Here is a 14,308-nt window from a genome sequence, read left to right as displayed (position 1 = left end):
GCATCTCTTGCCCAAAACCTTCAATCTGTGTCACCTAGTCCTTATACCATCAGTTAATGGGAACAGTTTTTCATTGTCTAAATTATCTAAGCCTGCCATAATCTTGCACACCTCTATCAAATCTCCCTTCAATCTCCTTTGCTCTTTCTTTTCACCCTATGAAGTATCTGAGCTCTGCTATGCGTCTCCCTAAATATTCTCTTGTATATCAAACAGGGCTATCTACTAAAGGTGCAAACATGTTATTTCCCCCATCTGTTAGGATTTTTTAAATTCATCCTCAGGACATGAGCACCACTAACAAAGCTGGTGCTTATTGTCCACTTCTAGTTGCCCTTGAAAAGGTGGTGGTGGTGGGTCTTTCACTTGAACCACATCAGTCAAACACCAATTTTATACACAATTACTTTTACGAATATGTTACTGAAAAGAAATGAATGCTCCAGAATTCATATAGAAAAGGCTGCAACAGATGGATTCCAAGCTTTCAGCGCATTAAAAAGCTTTCTACTGCTAATCGTACACTATTTGAAAAACTCCTGTTCATTCTGGGACTTTTACTTTTCTTTGCAACTAATAAAAGATTACATTTGACTGATATGTTTGAGGAGAACCAACTAGTTTAAAGTGAAAAATGTAGATTCTTACCTCTAATTGGCCATGCTCCCTGCACCGACATCTGCAAAGCAGTACAAAACTGTCCAACTGTTGCTACATACAGGAAATGGCATAATGAGGGAAAATATCGTTTTGATTATTGCAAATTGTGGGCTAAAACAAGGCACTTAACAGGTCAACAGATCTGAAACTGGTGGCTCCCTAACATTTGAATCAGTTACTGCTCTACACATTGTTCATTTTAGGTGGCAATTGTAAAAAGGCAGCCCATTACATGGAGCACACAACAAAAAAACATGAATATTTGCCTTTGCTTCTAAGTAGTACTTTCTGGACGGTCCAATGCAGAACCGAAACTTTCAGAAATTACGAGACCAAATGTGGTGAAAGGAACGGGAAATGGTTATAAACAGAAGGGGATATAGATCAATTTAGGACTGGAAAGTACCTGAATTTTTATAAGATTGAAATGGTAAATGTTAGTATAAAAGAATTAGGGTTGCCAGTTTCCAGATTTAACTGATAAAATTTCATTGAATATAAAATTTTGCAGTTAGTAGTTAATAGAAAATCATCAAAAATATGGCAATGGAAATACCAACAAAATATTCTCACTAGGAGCTCCTGATAAATTCACAAAAACAGAAAATGTTGGGACTCAGCAGGTCTGGCAGCATCTGTGGTCAGAACAGACTAGTTAACGTTTTGGGTCTGAACCCTTCTTCTAAACCAAAAATAGGAGATGGCCAGTTGCATTTTATTTCCTGAATTTTGTTAAAAACCAATAGTCAATGTGTTACCCACACAGCTATCAAAGAGGTGGCTGATGTGCTGGTTAACAATGGCCAGTAGTTTCTCTCCTTACCTGCTGAATATCAACAGCAGTGTGGCGCAGTGTCCAATATCACTCACTGTTAACTTTCCCAAAGTAGATGGGCTATTGGTAGCAATCATGTGGCCATGCTGCTGATCACCTTGCATATCAGGCTGAAAAATAGTGGCTATTCTGGCTCAACCCCACAGCAAGTCAGACAGGAATCCAGCAGAAGGGCTCTGAATTAGTCTAGGACCCAGATATGCCCACTAGATGATCCACTACATCAGAGGGCTTCTTGGCTTCCCCTCCCAAAATGTGGCATCCAGTGATATGTGCCAAGACCTGCCATTAGCATTATAATAAGTGATCTCCCCCAAACCCCACTTATTCTGACAGGGTCACTGATGGCCTGATCCTGGCACTTAGGCTGATTTTCAGGGCCCACGTATCATGCTAATGGATGTGGTAATAAAGATTTTTTGTGCAAAGCCTAGAATTCAGTTGTAAGCTGCAGCTTGAATATGAACCTACATGGGCTTGTAGGGAAAGCAACGAAAGACCACTAAACTCATCATGTGACAGCTTGATGTGGGTCAGCAATAAATGTTGATAAGCAACATTGTGTGGCATATCTACTGTGCCTTTCTTTTTATTCATACATGGGATGTGGCATCGTTGGCAAGGTCAGCATTTATTGCGCTCCTTAATTACCCTTGAGAAGGTGGCAGTGAGTCGCCTTTTGAACCACTGCAGTCCATGTGGTGTAGGAACACCCACAGTGTTGATAGGAAGGGAATTCCAGGATTTTGACCTAACAACAATGAAGGAACAGGGATATATTTCCAAGTCAAATGGTGTGTGACTTGGAGGGGAACTCGGAGGTGGTGGTTTTCCCTTGCACCTTTCCGCTCTTGTTCTTCTAGGTGGTAGAGATCATGGGTTTGGAAGGAGTTGTCAAAAGAGCTTTGGCAAGTTGCTGCAATGCATCTTGTAGATGGTACATGCTGCTACCAATGTGCAATCATATCCAGTGAGTTCAACTGTTTCTTGATATGATGTGGAGCAAATGGTTGAAGACTGGCATCTGTGATGCTGGGGACCTAGGGAGGAGGAAAGGATGGATCTGGATCATCCACTCAGCACTTCTGGCTGAAGATGGTTGCAAATGCTTCAGCCTTGTCTTTTGCCTTGACATGCTGTACTCTGCCATCATTAAGGATGGGGATGTTTGTGGATTCCCATTAGTTGTTTAACTATCCAACACCATTCACAACTGGATGTGTCAGGTCTGCAGAGCTTTGATCTGATCTGTTGTTTGTGCGATCGCTTTTCTCTGTCTATCGCATGCTGTTTCCACTATTAACATGCATGTAGTCCTGTGTTGTAGCTTCACCAGGTTGGCAACACTTTTAGGGACGCCTGATGTGGCACCTGGCATGCTTTCTACACCCCTTATTGAAGCAGGTTTGGGCTCCTGGCTTGATGGTAATGGTAGAGTGAGGGATATGTCAGGCCATGAGGTTAGATTGTGATGGAATATAATACTGCTGATGGTCCAAAGTACCTTATGAGCTGCTAGATCTGTTCTGAATCTATCCCATTTAGCATAGTGGTAGTGCCACACAACATGATGGAAGGTATCCTCAGTGAAGATTGGACTTTGTCTCCACAAGGACTGTGCAGTTGTCACTCTGAACAATACAGACATGAGCAGATGCATCTGCAACAAGTAGATTTGTGAGAATGAGGTTGAATAGATGTTTCCCTCTTATTGGTTCTCTAGCCATCTGCTGCAGGCTGTCTGCAGGTATGTCCTTCAAGACTCGGCCAGCTCGGTGAATAATGGTGCTACTGGTCTGATGTAGACTTTCCTACAAGAAGCTGCTCCCAGTCCACTTTGGCCAGATCATGTATTATCATATCGAAATCTGCCTTCCCCCAATTCAGTACTTTTATTTCCAGTCCCTCTATGTCCTTTTTCATAACTACCTTAAATCTTACAGAGTTATGGTCACTATCCTCAAAATGCCCCCCCCCCCCCCACTTCTACCACTTGTCCAGCTTCATTCTCTAGCATTAGGTCCAGTACTGCCCCTCCTATTGTAGGACTCTCTACGTGCAGGCTCAGAAAGCTCTCCTGTAAGCATTTAAGAAATTCCGCCCCCTTCAACTTGGGAAGTTGAAATCCCCAATTATTACCCTATTATTTTTGCACCTCTCTGGGATTTGCCTACATATCTGCTCCTCTATCTCTCCCTGACTGTTTGGAGGCCTGTAGTACACTCTCAGCCAAGTGATTGCCCCCTTTTTCTTTTTAAGTTCTACCTATTTGGCCTCATTTGAGGAGCTTCTAAGATACAAGCCCTCCGGGCTTAGTCAAGTGCCACCTCCTCTTTTACACCCTCCCCTATTACGCCTGAAGATTCTATACCCTGGGATATTGAACTGCCAGTCCTGCCCTGCCTTCAACCGTGTCTCTGTGATAGCAAAAATATTATATTCCCATGTGTTAATCAACGCCCTCAATTCATCTGCCTTACTAGTAAGACTCCTTGTGTTAAAATAGCTACAATCCAGCCTTACATTATTCACTTGTGCCTTAACAGGTCTATATTTGCTCAGCCCTCCAGACTGACTTAGTTTCTCTTCTATATTTGACTGTGCATCACCCCTTACTGTACCTCCACTCTGTATCCCATCCCCCTGCCAAATTAGTTTGAACCCCCCCAACAGCACTCGCAAACCTCCCAGCAAGGATGTTGGTCCCGTTCCGGTTCAGGTGTAACCCGTCCAATGTACAGATCCCACCTTCGCCAGAAACAGGCCCAGTGATCCAGGAACCTAAAGCACTCCCTCCTGCACCATCTTTTCAGCCACGCATTCATCTGCTCTGACCTCCTATTCCTATACTCACTCGCATGTGATGGAGAAGTCTGGGACATTGGTGGTAAGGCATAATTCAGTGAGTATGACTATGTCTGGCTGTTGCTTGACTAGTCTGTGGAACAGCTTTCCCAATTTTTGCAAAAGTAACCAGATGTTAGTGAGGAAAACTTTGCCGGGTTGACTGGACAGGGTGTGCCTTTATTGTATCCAGTACCTAGGTTGATACCAGATGATCTCGGTTTCTTACTCAACTTTTCCGTAGCGATTTGATACAACTGAGCCATTGTTGGGCCATTTCAGTGGGCAGCTAAGAATCAATTATATTGCTGTGGGTCTGGAGTCACATGTAGACCAGACCGGGTAAGGACAGCAGATTTCCTTCCCTAAAGGACATTATGCGGCCCAAACGTTGCAGTCAGCAGTGAAGCAACGGTGCATGCTGCTGACCTCGAAGTGCAAACATGCCTAACGTGAGGATGGGGATGGGGGGCAGGGGGTGTAGAATTTTACTTGCGGGGAACGAGGATTCCCTTACAGTTTGGGCCTCAGCGTGGCTCTGCAGTGTTCTCCAACGCAGGGAAAAAAGACAGATCATGTGGTGCAACGGATAGAAGCCACACCCACAGAATCTGTCAAAACTAAGCTGCTGCAGTATCTATCACAATAGATTCATTTTAAAAAGTCATTGGAACAAAAGAATAAATTTGAGAAGAATCATTTTAAAAAAACCATAAACTTGTGCATATTTTTAAAATCAGATAAATTTTACTAGAGCAATGTTAAAAAGTCTTTCAATTAAATCATTTAAAAAGTCAGATCCCATCCACAGCCGTCTGAAAGTTGAAACGCCTTCCAGCATCAGTATCGCTATTGGCCCGGATTTTTAAGTGACTCCGGAGGCTCTTGCCACCTGGAAACACCAGCCCAAAGATGTTGCAGTGACAATACTTGGTTATTAGTGGGCAGTTAGCCCAAATTCTCGCCAGTGCCATTTCTTCCGTGTTAACCTCGAGGTCGCCAAGTGCAATAGTGAAGCCTCTGGAGCAACGCAGAATGATCTACTACAACTTCCGAATTTCTTGCTACAGTGCGTTGCTAGGCCTCTCACAGGTGCAATGATGGCAAACACTGACAGCTTTGCCATCATTAGAACAGCAAAATCTGGGCCAATGTTGGGTAGTCTTGTTTGGCAGTTTCCTTAACAAGTGCCATTTTCTTGTATAATAAAAGCAAAATACTGCGGATGCTGGAAATCTGAAACAAAAACAAGAAATGCTGGATTCACTCAGCAGGTCTGGCAGCATCTGTGGAAAGAGAAGCAGAGTTAACGTTTCAGGTCAGTGACCAATCTGCACCTTCTCCTTTGTTATCTCTTGCCCAACCCCCACCTCACTTGTTTATAATCTGTGACTTTTCTAATATTTGCCAGTTCCGAAGAAGGGTCACTGACCTGAAACGTTAACTCTGCTTCTCTTTCCACAGATGCTGCCAGACCTGCTGAGTGAATCCAGCATTTCTTGTTTTTGTTCCATTTTCTTGTATATCTGTTTTTCTAAAGTGAAGATATTACACGCGCTGTTGACCACAACCACCCTCTATTGCAGCCATCGATTTCTACAACTCAAATGGAGGCCCAATATGCTATGCCAGCTCTCTGATAGAGCTCTCCATTTCATCTTATTCCCCTGCCCTTTCTCCTTACCCTATTAATTTTCTTTTCTCACCCTCGGGGAGGTGGTGGTGTGGGGGGGGGGGGGGGGGGGGGGGGAGTGCTGTGGAATGCCAAACCAAGCAACCCTCCTCACACAAACCTAATGCAGCGATGCCTCCCCTTAACCAGTCATCCACTTCATTACTCCAGGTTTAGTTTGCCATTCCTCACCCTTTTGCTTGCCATTTCTTTACCCCATGCAGCCTTTTCCAAGACTAAAAAAAGAAATTTAAAATAGCTGCAACCTTTGTAAAGGCGAAGACAATTTTTATACCTCTATATGGCCACCTTACCTTTAACTGCTACTAATGGTGCAATCTCCCCACCGCTCTTTAATGAGCTGCTAACACTAAGGCTCAGGATGAGCCAACACTGTCCCATGAGTACTTAAACTGGAATACTAGCGCTAATGCAACTCTTAGGGCGAGAAATTCCTTTGCTCTGATTTTTGGGTGCAGGTGCTGCAATTCACAAGCTGTTCACGCCTGTTGGAAATGATGTGGGCAATATGCAAAATTTGTAATCCCACCTCATTTCCCTAATAGCGTGGTGACAAGAGGCTCTTTCACTGGAATCCAGGCAGTGCAAGTCAGCAGCCTTCCACCAGCCATGTTGCAAGCACTGGGCAGCACTGCATAAGAGCACTTGGCCAGGTAACAGCACGAGCATGACACACACAAAGGGGATGCACAAGGGTGATGTTTTTTTAAATTTTGAATTCCTGCTGGATAAGGTTGTTGAGTGAAGGTATTTGCTGTTTATGGATGTTGGCCAAGAGAACTTTGTGACGGGAAGCCTGCAATGGATGTACTGTAAGGGAATGGTGGGCCCATGTTGGGAGTGGGGAAGTTCATTTCAACTGAAGCGAAGCCTCACAATGCGATCCCTCATTGCATACAGTTGCATGTGGATGCGACCTCCTCCCTTCCTCTTCCTCTGTGGACTTGAAACAGCTACTTGAAGGTAAATCAGTGTCAGAGCAATGGGAGGCACTCAAGGAGGCTCAAGGGCTTCAGGGTAAACATGCTGCCCACAAAGAAAAGGGATGGGGCAGCCATATCTAGAGGCCCCGGATGACAAGGGTGCATAGAAGATAAGATAAGGCAAAAAAGGGAAGCTTAGGTCAGATAAAAGCAAAATACTGCACATGCTGGAAATCTGAAATAAAAACAAGAAATGATGGAAATATTCAGCAGGTCTGGCAGCATCTGTGGACAGAGAAACAGAGTTAATGTTTCAGGTCAGTGACCCTTCATCAGAACTGGCAAATATTAGAAAAGTAAAAGGTTTTAAGCAAGTAAAGCAGGGGGTGGGGCAGGAGATAACAAAAGAGGTGTCGATAGGACAAGGTCACAGAGAATAACTGACCAGAAGGTCATGGAACAAAGGCAAACGGTATGTTAATGGTGTGCTGAAAGACAAAGCGTTAGTTGAGAGAGGGTGTGAATTGACTAAAGCACAAGCACAAACATAAACATTAAAAAAATTAAAAGTAAGTGAGTAGGCACAGTAGAAACAAACTAACCAAACTAATAAAAAACCTAAAATAAAATAACCAAATAATAAAGAAAAGAGAAAAAAAGAAAAAATAACAAAACATAAAAAGGGCGGCCGGTCATGCTCTGAAATGATTGAATTCAATGTTCAGTCTGGCAGGCCGTAGCGTGCCTAATCGGTAAATGAGATGCTGTTCCTCGAAATTGCGTTGATGGTCGCTGGAACACCGCAGCAATCCCAGGACAGAGATGTGAGCATGAGAGCTGGGCAGTGGGGAGGGGCGGGGTAGGGTATTGAACTGGCCAGCAACCGGAAGTTCGGGGTCATTTATTTATTTTATTTAGAGATACTGAAACAGGCCCTTCGGCCCACCGAGTCTGTGCCGCCCAAGAACCACCCATTTATACTAACCCTGCAGTAATCCCATATTCCCTACCACCTACCTACACTAGGGGCAAATTACAATGGCCAATTTACCTATCACCTGAAAGTCTTTGGTAGTGGGAGGAAACCGGAGCACCTGACGAAAACCCACGCGGTCACAGGGAGAACTTGCAAACTCCGCACAGGCAATACCCAGAATTGAACCCGGGTCCCTGGAGCTGTGAGGCTGCGGTGCTAACCACTGCGCCGCCCTATCATGCTTACTGACCGAGCGGAGGTGTTCTGCAAAGCGGTCACCCAATCTGCGGGTGACCTTATTAAGCTTAGGTCAGACATTGGCAGTTTAATAATGCAGATATCCTAGAAGAGTACAGAAACAGCAGGGGTGAAATTAAAAAGGAATTAGGAAAGCAAAAAGAGAGGACATGAAAGAATACTAGCAAGTAAAATCCAGGAAAATCCAAACATGTTTTTACATACATAAAGAGCAAAGGATAACTAAAGAAAGAGCAGGGCCTCTTAGGGACCAAAAAGGTAACCTATGTGTGGAAGCTAAGGATGTGCATAAGTTCTTAACGTATACCTTGCGGCTGTCTTCGCAAAAAAGGGGTGGATGATAACGTCATAGTTAAGGAGGAAGAATGTGAAATATTAGATTGGATAAACATTTTAAGAGAGGAAGCATTAAAAGGTTTGACATCTTTGAAAATAGATAAATTGCCAAACCCAGATGAAATATATCCCAGGTTGTTAAAAGAAGCAAGGGAGGAAATTGTAGAGGCTCTGACCATCATAATTCAATCCTCTCTGGCTACAGGAGTGGTGCTAGAGGATTGCAGGACTGCCAACTTTATGCAGCTATTTAAAAAGGGAAAGCCAGAGTATTTATAGACCAGTTAGCTTAATTTTGGTTATGGGCAAATTATTGGAATCAATTCTGAGGGACAGTATAAACCTTTATTTACAAAGGCATAGATTAATCAAAAAAAGTCGGCATGGATTTGTTAAGGGAAGGTTACATCTGACTAACCTGACTGAATTTTTTTGAGGAAGTGACAATTAGGGTTGATGAGGGTAGTGCAGTGAATGTGGTCTACATGGATTTTAGCAAGGCTTTTGACAAGCTCCCACATGGTAGGCTGGTCAAAAAAGTAAAAGTGCTTGGGATCTAAGGGAGCAAATTGGATCCAAAATTGGTTTAGTAGCAGGAAGTAAAGGATAATGGTTGATGGATGTTTTTGTGACTGGAAGGCTGTTACCAGTGGGGTTCCGCAGGGCTCAGTACTCCAATCCTTGCTTTTTGCAGTTTATATTAATGATTTAGACTCAAATGTAAGGGGCATGATGAAGAACTTTGGAGATGATACAAAAATTGGCCATGTGGTTGACAATGGGGGAGGAAAGCTTTAGACTGCAGGATGATATAGATCAGGGTTGTCCAACCTTTTCAGGCGGAGGGCCGCATTATGATTTTTGCTTGGCCCAGAGGGCTGGTGAGCAAATTTGGAAAAATAGGGTACTAAAAATTTATCTTGCTAATAAAAACAAATGTGAATTTTTGTAAGAAGCTTTAAATGAGAAGACTTGCTTTCTCATCATAATAATCATAATTGTTTTTTGCTTGCATAAGTAGTCAATCTCTGCCTGCACACTTGATGTAGCGAAGCAGAGTATGCTGGATAGATATCCATCTGTCAGGAGAGACCTTGATCTCTCTCCCGTGCTGTGTGTGAGTGTGTCTCATTCTCTCTTTCTCCCCGCCACACCCCCTTCTAGGACTAGGGGACACAGATTGAAAGTTTTGTGCAAAAGGTGCAGGGGGAATACGAGGAAGCACTTTTTTTTATGCAGCTGGTGGTAATGACCTGGAACTCTCTGCCCACAAGAATGGTAGAAGTGGAGACGATCAAGACTTAAGACAAAGTTGGATGGCCACCTGAGAGAAATAGACTAACAGGGCTATGGGGATCGAGCCAGGGAATGGGACTGACTGCATTGCTCCGTGGAGAGCCGGCATGGGCTGGAAGGACAGAATTGCCTCCTTCTGTGCGGTAAGTAAGTGACTCTTGACTCTCTATCCCCCTCCCCTTGCTGTCTGTCTCTCTCCCCCTCTCTATCTCTACCCCCCACTCTACCCCCATGTCTCCAGTGTTCCCCACTCCCCGCTCAGTGTTCTCCACTCCCCCGTCTCCCCTCTCTCTCTGTCCCCCCCCACTCTCTCTATTCCCATTTCTCTCTCTCTATTGCCCCCCCTCTCTCTGTCTCTCCCCCTCTCTCTCACACAGTTGCAGAGTGGAACGCTTAGCAGATGGTTGGCCAGTTGTTTTAAAAACATCGCTGTCAGTTTCACAGCTGACAGTTACTGACATCAAGAACAGCAGATCCCCAACAGACTTGGGGTTTTCCGGCAGGCTTTTTGAAAAAAAAAAGTCAGAATCCACCAGGAAACCCCAAGTCTGTTGGGAATCCCTGTTCCTGGTGTCAGTAGCTGTCAGCTGTGAAACTGACAGCGATGTTTTTTTAAAAAGCTGCTCTGTAAGAAATTTCTCATCTCCAGTCACAGCGAAGATGAGAAACAGCCCCAGGAACATGTTACACTCGCAGGCCGGATGGAAACATGTGGTGGGCTTGATCCTGGCCCGCGGGCCATATGTTGGACAACTGTGATATAGATGGTCTGGGCAGCTGGACAGAAAAATGAAAATGGAAGTCAATCTGGAGAAGTGTGAGGTAATGCATTTTGGGAGGTGCAACAAGGGAATGCACAACAAATGAGAGGATGCAGAGTAATGTGGAGGAACAGAGAGACCTTGGAGTGTATGTCCACAGGTTCTTAAAGGTCACAGGACAGGTCAATAAGGTGGCTAAGAAGACATATGAAATACTTTCCTTTATTAGCTGTGAGGCAATATGGACAGAACTCAGAAATAGGAAGGGTGCGGTAACAATGTTGGGGCTGTACTACAGGCCTCCCAACAGCGAGCGTGAGATAGAGATACAAATATGTAAACAGATTATGGAAAGATGTAGGAGCAACAGGGTGGTGGTGATAGATTTTAATTTTCCCAACATTGACTGGGATTCACTTAGTGTTAAAGGTCTAGATGGAGCAGAATTTGTCAGGAGCATCCAGGAGGGTTTTCTAGAGCAGTATGTAAATAGTCCAACTCGGGAAGGGGCCATACTGGACCTGGTGTTGAGGAATGAGCCCAGCCAGGTGGTTGAAGTTTCAGTAGGGGACTACTTTGGGAATAGTGATCACAATTCCGTAAGCTTTAAAATACTCATGGACAAAGACGAGAGTGGTCCTAAAGGAAGAGTGCTAAATTGGGGGAAGGCCAACTATACCAAAATTCAGCAGGAGCTGGGGAATGTAGATTGGGAGCAGCTGTTTGAAGGTAAATCCACATGTGATATGTGGGAGGCTTTTAAAGAGAGGTTGATTAGCGTGCAGGAGAGACATGTTCCTGTGAAAATGAGGGATAGAAATGGCAAGATTAGGGAACCATGGATGACAGGTGAAATTGTGAGACTAGCTAAGAGGAAAAAGGAAGCACACATAAGGTCTAGGCGGCTGAAGAAAGACGAAGCTTTGAAAGAATATCGGGAATGTAGGACCAATCTGAAACGAGGAATTAAGAGGGCTAAAAGGAGTCATGAAATATCTTTAGCAAACAGGGTTAAGGAAAATCCCAAAGCCTTTTATTCATATATAAGGAGCAAGAGGGTAACTAGAGAAAGGATTGGCCCACTCAAGGACAAAGGAGGAAAGTTATGCGTGGAGTCAGCGAAAATGGGTGAGATTCTAAACGAGTACTTTGCATCGGTATTCACCGAGGAGAGGGACATGAAGGATGTTGAGGTTAGGAACAGATGTTTGATTACTCTAGGTCAAGTCGGCATAAGGAGGGAGGAAGTGTTGGGTATTCTAAAAGGCATTAAGGTGGACAAGTCCCCAGGTCCGGATGGGATCTATCCCAGGTTACTGTGGGAAGCGAGAGAGGAAATAGCTGGGGCCTTAACAGACATCTTTGCAGCATCCTTAAACACGGGTGAGGTCCCGGAGGACTGGAGAATTGCTAATGTCCCCTTGTTTAAGAAGGGTAGCAGGGATAATCCAGGTAATTATAGACCGGTGAGCCTGACGTCAGTGGTAGGGAAGCTGCTGGAGAAGTTACTGAGGGATAGGATCTATTCCCATTTGGAAGAAAATGGGCTTATCAGTGATAGGCAACATGGTTTTGTGCAGGGAAGGTCATGTCTTACCAACGTAATAGAATTCTTTGAGGAAGTGACAAAGTTGATTGATGAGGGAAGGGCTGTAGATGTCATATACATGGACTTCAGTAAGGCGTTTGATAAGGTTCCCCATGGTAGGCTGATGGAGAAAGTGAAGGCGCATGGGGTCCAAGGTGTACTAGCTAGATGGATAAAGAACTGGCTGGGCAACAGGAGACAGAGAGTAGCAGTGGAAGGGAGTTTCTCAAAATAGAGACGTGTGACCAGTGGTGTTCCACAGGGATCCCTGCTGGGACCACTGTTGTTTGTGATATACATAAATGATTTGGAGGAAAGTATAGGTGGTCTGATTAGCAAGTTTGCAGACGACACTAAGATTGGTGGAGTAGCAGATAGTGAAGGGGACTGTCAGAGAATATAGCAGAATATAAATAGACTGGAGAGTTGGGCAGAGAAATGGCAGATGGAGTTCAATCAGGGCAAATGCGAGGTGATGCATTTTGGAAGATCCAATTCAAGAGTGAACTATACAGTAAATGGAAAAGTCCTGGGGAAAATTGATGTACAGAGAGATTTGGGTGTTCAGGTCCATTGTTCCCTGAAGGTGGCAACGCAGGTCAATAGAGTGGTCAAGAAGGCATACGGCATGCTTTCCTTCATCGGACGGGGTACTGAGTACAAGAGTTGGCAGGTCATGTTACAGTTGTATAGGACTTTGGTTCGGCCACATTTGGAATACTGCGTGCAGTTCTGGTCGCCACATTACCAAAAGGATGTGGATGCTTTGGAGAGGGTGCAGAGGAGGTTCACCAGGATGTTGCATGGTATGGAGGGCGCTAGCTATGAAGAGAGGTTGAGTAGATTAGGATTATTTTCATTAGAAAGACGGAGGTTGAGGGGGGACCTGATTGAGGTGTACAAAATCATGAGAGGTATAGACAGGTATAGATAGCAAGAAGCTTTTTCCCAGAGTGGGGGATTCAATTACTAGGGGTCACGAGTTCAAAGTGAAAGGGGAAAAGTTTAGGGGGGATATGCGTGGAAAGTCCTTTACGCAGAGGGTGGTGAGTGCCTGGAACGCGTTGCCAGCGGAGGTGGTAGACACGGGCACGATAGCGTCTTTTAAGATGTATCTAGACAGATACATGAATGGGCAGGAAGTAAAGAGATACAGACCCTTAGAAAATAGGCATCATGTTTAGATAGAGGATCTGGATCGACGCAGCCTTGGAGGGCCGAAGGGCCTGTTCCTGTGCTGTAATTTTCTTTGTTCTTTACCAAGGCCCTGTATAATTGCAGCAAGACATGCCTACTCCTGTACTCAAATCCTCTCGCTACGAAGGCCAACATACCATTTGCCTTTTTTACCGCCTGTTGCACCTGCATGCTTATCTTCAGCGACTGGTGTACAAGAACACCCAGGTCTCGCTGCATATTCCCCTCTCTCAATTTATAGCCGTTCAGATAATAATCTGCCTTCCTGTTTTTGCTACCAAAGTGGATAACCCTACATTTATCCAAATTATACTGCATCTGCCATGAATTAGCCCACTCATTCTACTTGTCCAAATCACCCTGAAGCCTCTCTGCATCCTTGTCACAATTCACCCTCCCACCCAGTTTTGTGTCATCTGCAAATTTGGAGATATTACATTTAGTTCCATCATCTAAATCATTAATGCATATTGTGAATAACTGGGGTTCTAACACCGATCCCTGCGATACCCCACTAGTCACTGCCTGCCATTCAGAAAAAGACCCATTTATCACTACTCTTTGTTTCCTGTCCGGCAACCAACTTTCTATCCATCGCAATACACTACCCCCAATCCCATGTGCTTTAATTTTACATGCTCATCTCTTATGTGGGACTTTGTCGAAAGCTTTCTGAAAGTCCAAATAAACCACATCCACTGGCTCCCACTCATCAACTCTACTAGTTACATCCTCGAAGAATTCTAGCAGATTTATCAAGCATGATTTCCCTTTCGTAAATCCATGCTGACTCTGCCCGATTCTACCACTGTTCTCCAAGTGCTCTGCTATAAAATTGTTAAGAATGGACTCTAGAATTTCCCCCACTACCGACGTTAGGTAAAGTTTAATTTGAGTGTTAATTTCAATAGACTCTTTGCACAAGTGGGAAAAAGGACAGA

At 44.3% G+C, this 14,308-nt stretch overlaps 1 protein-coding gene across 7 annotated transcripts in view; it reads right to left on the bottom strand.

Annotated features, from left to right (window-relative positions):
• The window catches only part of tlr1 (toll-like receptor 1), a 36,520-nt gene that overhangs the window by 16,132 nt on the left and 6,080 nt on the right, over window positions 1–14,308 (bottom strand). For 3 of the 7 annotated variants that reach the window (XM_068036768.1, XM_068036789.1, XM_068036758.1), the window contains exon 2: window positions 649–711. The gene's annotated coding sequence lies outside the window, so the exon portion shown is untranslated. The remainder of the gene's footprint in view (window positions 1–648; window positions 712–14,308) is intronic. The other 4 variants (XM_068036797.1, XM_068036806.1, XM_068036815.1 and 1 more) reach the window with 2 other exon arrangements.

Source organism: Heterodontus francisci, chromosome 1 (assembly GCF_036365525.1).
Source record: "Heterodontus francisci isolate sHetFra1 chromosome 1, sHetFra1.hap1, whole genome shotgun sequence".
In the NCBI taxonomy this organism is placed as follows: domain Eukaryota; kingdom Metazoa; phylum Chordata; class Chondrichthyes; order Heterodontiformes; family Heterodontidae; genus Heterodontus; species Heterodontus francisci.
The sequence above is the reverse complement of the archived record's forward strand: the minus strand, read 5'-3'. Positions and strand labels throughout refer to the sequence as shown.